General features: G+C 31.7%; 1 pseudogene across 1 annotated transcript; it reads left to right on the forward strand.

Moving 5' to 3' along the window:
- The first annotated feature begins 6,113 nt into the window (after nucleotides 1-6,113).
- Nucleotides 6,114-9,682, forward strand: LOC145820173 (disease resistance protein RPM1 pseudogene; annotated as a pseudogene). The gene has a single exon (XR_014361270.1). The product of XR_014361270.1 is annotated as a disease resistance protein RPM1 pseudogene (transcript).

A 9,682-nucleotide genomic window follows, 5' to 3' on the forward strand; every position in this document is an offset into this window, starting at 1 on the left:
TAGTTTGGTTAATAAATAAAAAATAAAAAATAATTATCATTTAACGGTAAAAAATAATTATCATTTTAACTTTTGTGCAGGTTATATACATACTTATGATTGTTTTAATTTAATTTGTAAAAAATTATTTCTAACCACTCGAAAGATAAAAATTATACAAAAATGATAATTATTTTTTATTTTTTATTTCTTAACCAGATTAATTTTTAATTTTTAAAACAAATTTCTAAAAATCAAACCATAAGAATCTTTTGATAAGTCATTTCTTACGTTGGTAACTTATTTAATTATTTGTTAATTTTATGACATTTTTACCATCTGAGGCCTATTTGGTAACCATTTCGTTTTCAGTTTTCAATTTATATTTACAAAATTTTAAAAAACTGTCATAAAAACTTATTTGATAATTTTTTTGGCTTACAAATGGTTATCTCAAATTGTAAATTTGAGAAAAAAATGTAAATTCAAAAAATGAGTTTACGTTGGTTTTTAAATAAAAATTTAAAAATTTTACTATCAAAATTTTTTTCTAATAATTTTTTTTTTCAATGAATTTTTTTTCCAACTAATACTAACCGATGGGACAATTGGTAATACTACTTTAAACCTTAAAGAGGGGATTGTAATTTTCAAAATGTGAGGGGTGTCAATGTAATTTACCCAATGAAGAAAAAATTGGTATTTAAAAAAATTAAATTGCTGATGGGGGGAATCTGTAATGAAACTTTAAACCTCAGAGAGGGAGATGTAATTTCCAAATGGTGAGGGGGGAACTGTAATAAACATAAATCTCAGAGGGTATCCATGTAATTTACCCTAAAAATAATCTGTTTACTAAAGTGAGGTAGGTATCTTAAGTTATCTTTAACGCTCTTTCATGTCATTGAAAGTAAGGCTGTACACGGTCCGGATTGGTTCGGTTCTGAGAAAATTCAAGAACCAAATTGATCCTAACGGTCCTGTGATTTTGAGAACTAGACCAGAATAAATTGTTAATATTAGCAAAATAATTACTCAAATTAATTACATTTAACTCATGATAAAAACTAATAATATTAAGGCATTATTCAACATTACATATCTATATCATCCTAATATCATTAAAATTACAAAAAACCAATTAATAAAAATAAAACTTGATATTATATATATATATATCTTTTAAAATTCGATTCGGTTCGAACCGTGGTTTTTTCATAAAATCTATTAACCGAACCGTTTTTACGGTTCTCCTATTTCTTAATCCGAAACCGAACCAATTCTTAATAGAACTGAACCAAACTGTACGATTTGGTCTGCTTCGGTTCGGATTACCGGTTTGAAGGGATTTTTGAACAGCCCTAATTGAAAGCATCTATAATAAAATCAATTTAAAATACTACATAATATCTTCCTCAATAAACATGATTAAATAACTAACTAATACCTTATTTTATGGGAAAATATCAAATCAATGGGATAGTCAAAAATTATTTACATTTTCATGATGATGCAACTTTACTGTGTGCATGGTGCAAATTCATTCATGTGCTTGGGCAACTTTTCCAGTGTGTCAATGTTGCACCAAAAAAAAAAAATTTATTTGTAGTACAATTGTTTTCCCACTACCCCATGTATTTGCAATTTTCTTTTGTTTTATTATCTTAAAATAGGACTTGCTATGGTAGTTATAAAAAATTATTAATTTTATTACACTTTGTCTAATTTTTTATTTTTATTTTAAATTTTACACTTTGATTCAATATTTTATAAATATAGAGGAGCAACCACTTAAAAAAGATCAATCTCTATGTTAGTAATGGGCGCCCATGTGGCATGACCATTTGAATTTGAATTTGAATCTTATCCAAATAGGTTTTGAAATTGAATTCAAACCTATTTAGGATAACCACTCTGGATATAGATATTATCTCCATTAACTAATATGGATAGATAATAATATTATATTATATATCTGGTATATGGGTTATGGGTGATTATGGGAGAAACAATGTATGATCTGAGTTTTACCCATATACTGACTCTCTCCCAAAAGAACAACGATCAAGTCATTTGCACTGTGATTTGTGTGGGTGATATTCAATCTGTGACATCACTTCACTGTTGGGTTGGTTTATCAGACTCTGGAAGCACGTGATTTACCCACGAGGTTCTATCATCTAAAGGTATGATCTAAATATTTTTCCGCTGCATGTTTGTTTTATACTTTGATTTACACTCTATAATTTGGAAATAATTATAATTAAATTGTAATTAATATTACTATAGTAACGGAGATTTTTTAAATCATAGGCGCCATCTTGATCCCTATGATGTTGTGTGACATTTGCACCAACGCCAAAAACACAAAGTGGGTGTTTGGAAAGTGGCTATTTTTTAAAATTTTTGGCTATTTGGTTATTTTAGTAGGTTATTTTTATTTTTGTGTTTGAAAGATGTAATGAATTTTTATTTGAGTTGTTATATTAAAAAACGGCACTGCTACGTAGCTCGAAAATCAAATGACTCGAATGGCTCAAAATCTCAAAATGACGTCATTTTAGGGTGTTTTTTTGATTCTCTTACCGGTAAGATAATATTTTCAAGCCATTCGAGCTCTACACATTCGAGCTCTCACGCATTTTCCTTTTGAGGGAAATTATTTAATATTCCTAGAGCATCTCGTAGTCATATTTTAAGTCAATCATCAATTACTTGTCTTCATGTTGTTTCCTTATCTCCAATATAAATTATGGGCCCTTACGCCTCTCCACCAATCAAAACATTATGGAGCACCACGTGTCCATATTCCGGGAGTACTGAATAATCACCCTATTTTGAGATTCATTTCGATAATTCAAACTATTCATATTTTAGAATATATCAAATAAAATATATTTGTAAAAAATTAAGTAATCAGATATCATTTACCTATTCATCCACTCACATTTGTATTTATAAAAATAAAAAATAATTGTGACTTAAAGTATTAAAATGAGTACAAATGTAAGTGATTAAATGGGTAAATGATATCCGATTAATTTGATTTTTTGCAAACATGTTCTGCTTGATATATTCTAAAATATGAACGGTTCAGATTGTCGAAATGGACCCCAAAATGGACTCATTTCACTTCACAATGGTTACTGTTGCGCAGTCCATGCAATAGCATCCCTAATTCCAATTTATTATGCCTTTCATATTTTCTAAACAGTCAATATAAATTTATAGACTCTACTTTCTCTATCAATTATAATTTTATTGAGTAGCATGCGGCGGTACTCCAAAATCAACCAATAACTTCTTCAAATTAAAGGACTATTTTACTATTTTTTATATTTGAAATGATGTGTCAAGCATCTATTGGTTGTCTGTAAAGCACTAACTACACAGGACAGTCGTATATAACTTTTATATTACTTGGAGTTAGTCTTTGTGAATTAAAGTTGATTATAACAAAATAATATAAATAAAATAAAAAAGAGTAAATTGACATTTTTGCCCTTCAATATTGCTGTTCAATCCGTGACCATGTGATTTCATGTGACATGTTGTCAGGTGAAGTGATGCAGCAGAAATTATTGCAACATGTCAACTATATTAGCTTCGGTGATATGGGAAAATGAACACATATTTTAAAAAAAAAAAAAAACAAAAAAAGGGGTAAAAAGGTCATTTGACCTCTACTAAGGCCACAGATCACGTAATTGCAACATACGATAGGTGCATAGGATAAAATTACTTGTTTGGTTTGTATCTCAAGATACAATTTTTGAGAAAAAATTTCAAAATTTTGTTAGGTTAAAATTTTTTGAATTTTTTTTTCAAAATCACTTTTTCTTTCCTACACATCAATCAATCACTTTTTTTCTCTCCTCTCTCTCTCTCAATCACTTTTTCTCTCACACACATCTACTCAGCTAGAACAAAATATCAAATCATCCTAAACTTTCAAACTTCAAAACTATTTTCAAAATATACAACTAAACAAACAAAAAAAATTTCTAAACTCTCTCCCCAATTTTTTTTTTATTTTTTTATTTTTTAAAATTTATCTCAAAACACAAACCAAACACATCAACTTTTTGGCTTTTTTTAGTAATTTTTTGACTTTTAGGCTAAAATAGGGGCATGCCAAACGAGGCCTAAGAGGGTGTTTGGAATGATTTAAAAAGTATATTTTTGATTTTTTATGAAAAATATACAAAAAAATGGAGAGGTAATGTGACAAAAAATAAAATAAAATAAAATAAAATAAAAAGAGAAAACTTGCACTTTTGTAAGGGATGTCAAATAGTGTCTAAATCTTACATTTACTTCACTATCTCAAATGAAAGATTAAATGAATTAGCAATTTTATCCATCAAAAATTATTTAGCCTATAAGTTGAATTATGCAAGCTAAATTAGTAATTTTATAGTTAAAAATGCTAGGAGAATAATGTTTAAGTGATTTTTTTACAGTTTGTTTATTTTTGTTTGATATTTCAATTTGAATTATTTTGGTCATTTTTCTTATTGTAAATTTTAATGTATATTTTGCTCAAATTTTAATACATACATATATATATATATATATTGGAAGTAATTTTTTTACGAATATTGTCAAATACCCCCAAAAAAAAAAAAAATTTAGCACATAATTATTTTTTTAAAAAATATGTATGAAAGGGTCGTGTTAAAAGTTTGCTTTGGGATCCGAAAAAATCAAAGCCGATCTTAATCCTGCTGATAAAAAATATAAAGAATAATGTGATTTTTTGTGATCCTTTTCAATTCAAAGACAAAACAACTATCATTGTGTCTTAGATTGGCAACAATGATAGAGACACATCATTTTATATGATTTTTATGTATGAAAATTTTATATGCAATTTTTTAATTCTCTTTTTCTTTCTAAATTACAATGTGCGTCACATGGATCCGTTGCTAGGCTTGTAAATATTTCAGCTCTAATAATACATTTAAATTTTTAAAAAATATCAATGTATAATTTAAATTCAATTCAACCACAGTTAACCTATCATGATAATTTTCTTTAACAATTTTTCGGCATTAGTAGAATTTTTCCAAATAACGTTGTGCAAGTCCAAGGACTAGGTCCCAAAAAAACCAAACAAACAAGTGACCCAGGTGCTTTGTACATATCTTCCACACACACACATTAAAGCAAAAGCTTCAGAGGCATAGACTTGAACAAGTGGCCCAGGTACCTCAATGGAAAAAGATCCGGACACCTTTTCCCCCACCCCTTGACCCTCCCTCTCCCTCTCCCTCATTGGTCAGATTTTTTTTTTTTTTTCTCTAATCACCATCCGTCACGTGTGTGTGGAGGAGGAGAAGTGAGTGGTGATTGGAGGAGTTTCTATCAAAGCCCGATACCTCATACATATCTGCCACACATTAAAGCAAAAGCTACAGAGGCATAGACTTGAACAAGTGGCCCAGGTACTTTTATATAGTTTATTTATTTATTTTTATATATTTCAATATAACTTTTACAAATGTACAGAAAACTAAAAAAAGAAAAGAAAAGAAAAGAAAAGAATAAAAGTGATGATTTTTTTTATGATTTCTCCACATATATGAATATATGTGACACCAAAATAATGTAGAAAAATGGTGTATTTCAGCTTCTTTTTATTTTTATTTTTATTATTACTGTTTTATATCACTTTCTATGTATAATTGATTTTCTTCTATTAAAATAATTAATAAATAATTAAAAATTAATAATATCTTACCATATAATGTAACATGATAATATAAAACTAAGGGTTCGTTTGGGATGTGGATTGATTTTTTGACTTTTTGACTATTTTAACGTGGGGCTAAAAAGTCTTATTTGAGATAGACTTTTTGACTTTTTTGAGAGAAAAAATGAAATAATTATAGATTGAATATGATGTTTTGTCTTATTAAGCTAAAAAGCCTATTATATCATTTTGTGATTATTTTAGCCAAAAAAAACTTTAACTTTTTTTTTTTTTTTTTTTTTTTTTTTTTTTTTTTTTTATGCCAAACGAGCTCTCAGTGATAGAGAAACAATTGTCAACAATGTTTGGCAGGTTTGGTCCATGTGTAGGTCCCCATATGTAATGATGTGACAAATGAACCAAAGCGAAAATATAAGAAAGTATATCATATTACAAACCAGATTCATATTACAAACCAGGTACTTATTACAAACTACTCATCTTCAAGACAAGAGAGACCAGGGTGCTAAGAAGTAAGAGGGGAGGGAGGTAGAAAGCTAACATGGCCTTGGCTGCCGTGGGACTTTTGATTGGAAGAATAGTTTCCGCCCTTGAGAGCGAAGCATCATTGATTGGAGGAGTACGCGATGAACTCAACCAACTGAAGCTCGAGTTCGCAAGCATGAGATCTTTTCTGGAGGATGCCGATAAAACAACAGTCCAAACTGAAGGAGAGAAGACTTGGGTGGCCAGTGTTAGAGACTTGGCCTACGAGGTTGAAGATATCATAGACGAATACATGTATTACATGAACAAGCAAAAAGTACACGGTAAATTCACAAGGTTCCTCCGTCAGATAGTCTACGCCCCAAAGAATCTATGGGTGAGGCATCGAATAGCCACAAAGTTACAGAAAATCAACAGCATGATCAAAGCCATCCCAGAAAGAAACCGACGTTATGGGGTCGATGGTGTAGGAGAAGCAAGCTCAAGCTCAAGCTCCCAAGACCATCAGAGGCGGCTGCCAAACCTCAGTGAGTCTTCTCTATTTTTTAAAGATGATGATCTAGTGGGGATCGAAGATGGAAAGAAACAATTATTGGACTGGTTGACGGACAAAGAAGAATCACAACGCACAGTTATTTCAGTGGTGGGGATGGGTGGTTCAGGTAAGACCACTCTGGTTGCCCAGGCCTACAACAGCCAAATTGTCAAGAGACAATTTGATTACTATGCATGGATAACTGTCTCCCAAACATATGTAGTCAACGACTTACTTAGAAGCATGATTAAGGAATTCTATGGTGGTGCCAAGGAAGCAATTCCAATGGATTTAAGCAGTATGAGCTATAGAGAGCTCATAGAGATGATTACGGACTTCTTACGGTTGAAAAGGTACGTAATTGTCTTTGATGATGTATGGAGTAGCAACCTCTGGAGGGATATACATGTATCAATTCTTGATGAAGGACTAGGAAGTCGGGTCATACTTACAACCCGAAATGAAGAGATAGCTTCATCTTCTTTTGGGGTAAAAAGTTATGTCCATTATATCAAATTGTTGGGTGTAAGTGACGCATGGAACCTCTTTTGTATGAAAGCTTTTTCAAGCAATCCAAATAGATGTTGTCCTCAACATCTCAAAACCTTAGCTCAAGACCTTGTTGCAAAATGTAAAGGGCTTCCTCTTGCAATTGTAGCTTTGGGGGGTGTCATGCCTTCTAAATATCTCGAGTTGGAATGGAGAAAAATTTATAACAGCTTGAGCTGGGAATTGAGCAACAACCCTGGGCTAGAAGTTGTGAAAACTATATTGTTGCTTAGCTTCAATGATTTGCCATACCGACTAAAGTGTTGCTTCTTATATTGTTGTCTTTTCCCGGAAGATTATAAGATTAAACGAAAGAGGCTCATTAGACTTTGGATGGCAGAAGGGTTCGTAGAAAAGGTGAGAGGGAGAACACCAGAGGAGGTAGCAGAAAGCTACCTTATGGAGCTTATTTGCCGAAGCATGCTTCAAGTCGTAATGAGAAATGAATTAGGAAGGCCAAAAAATTGTAAGATGCATGATCTTATGCGTGAGCTTGCAATTTCCACATCAGAAACGGAGAAGTTTTGTGTTGTATATGATGGGCGAGAGGCAAATGATGAAGAAGAAAGTGCAACAAATCGTCGCATGTCGATTCAATCAATTGGTAGAGAATCACAATTGGGGAATTGGAAGGGCATGTTGAAGCTTCGATCTCTTCTTGTATTTGTTGTTGAGGAGATAGCATTGCCACTAAGCTTACGATTGTTAAGAGTATTGGATCTTGAGGATGCACCGATCGAAGTATTGCCTGAAGAACTAGTGGATCTATTCAATTTAAGGTACTTGAACTTGAAAGGAACTAGGGTGAAGGAACTTCCAAAATCCATTGGAAGACTGCGCAACCTAAACACTCTAGACATTACTGACTCCAAAATAGAAGTGCTTCCAGCTGGAATCACAGAGTTGAGAAATTTGCGACATCTAAAGATGTACCACTTTGACTATGGACTTTTGGATGACTTTCATTTTGCTCGTGGTATGACAACACCATCTAATATTTGCAAGCTAAAAAACTTGCAAGTTTTGGCAGGTGTAGAAGCACAAGCAGACTTGATGAAGCGAATCAAGAACATGACACAACTTAAAAGGATTGGAATCACAAAGGTGAGAGAAGTAGACGAGGAGGAATTGTGTACTGCAATCCAAAATATGAGTCTCCTTTGTCGCTTGTCTGTGAAGGTGATTGATGAGGATGAATACCTACGAATGGATGCACTCTCCTCAACTCCTCCTCGCCACCTGAAGGTGCTCATTTTAGCTGGAAAATTGGAGAAAGTGCCTTGTTGGTTTCACTCACTTCAAAACCTTACTTATTTGTCATTGCGATGGTCCAGACTAACAGAAGACCCTATTCCATGCATTCAAGCGCTTCCGAATTTGGGACAGTTGTTCCTTTGTAATGCATATGAAGGAGGAGGACAATTATGCTTTAGTGAAGGGTTCCATAAACTTAGAATATTGGAATTGTGGAATTTTCCTCAGTTAAATGAGATTATTATAGAGAGGGGGGTGATGCCAGGTCTCCAAGAATTTTCTATTCGGAAATGTATGCAGTTGAAGATACTACCTCACGGCATCGAGTATCTCGAAGATCTCCAAGGATTGTATTTGACATTTGTTACGAATGAGCTCATAGAATGCATACGTGGAGAAGGGAGCAAGGATCACCAAAAGGTTCGGCATATTCCGAGCATACACCATTGGAGGCAGACACCTGTTGAACTGAAATACGAACTATTATCTCGTTCCACAGGTGCAACGACACACTTTTTTATTTTATTTTTTTTATGATACTTTTTACTTTGAAAGTATATCTGCTTATATCCGCACATTCTATAATACACACTTTAAAATATATATACCATATATATCTTTGTGTTATTTGATTATAACTAATTGTAGTATTGGCTTAACTCATCGTGGTTGGTTATGAATTAATTATGACTTATTATAATTGTTATTTTTACTTATGATCAAAGAAATTTTTGGGTATACGTATAAGTGTAGTGATGTTTGATTATAACTTATTGTGGTATTGGTGGTGACTTGATTGACCATAACTCATTATGGTATTGATTACAATTTAGTTATAAACTATTATGATTGTTATTTTAGTTATGACTAAAGAAGTCTTTGCTTATAACTCAAATGACGTTTGGTTATGATTTATTTTGGTTTCTTTAGTTATGACTAAAAGTAATTTTGCTATGACACATTTTGGTATTAACACTACAAAATGACTATCACAAAGTATTATAACTTGTATATGATATACGTTTTTTTTGTAGATGTATATTATTGGAGGATCCATTTTTAAAAATTTTGAAAATTTTAGAATTAACATTATTTTTATTTAAAAACAAAAACAATATGGTAAACAAGTAATGCCTTCCAATTTCCAAAATAAAAAATGAAAA

The sequence above is a fragment of the Camellia sinensis genome, chromosome 2 (genome assembly GCF_055761805.1).
Source record: "Camellia sinensis isolate YWXY chromosome 2, ASM5576180v1, whole genome shotgun sequence".
Classification (NCBI taxonomy): Eukaryota; Viridiplantae; Streptophyta; class Magnoliopsida; order Ericales; family Theaceae; genus Camellia; species Camellia sinensis.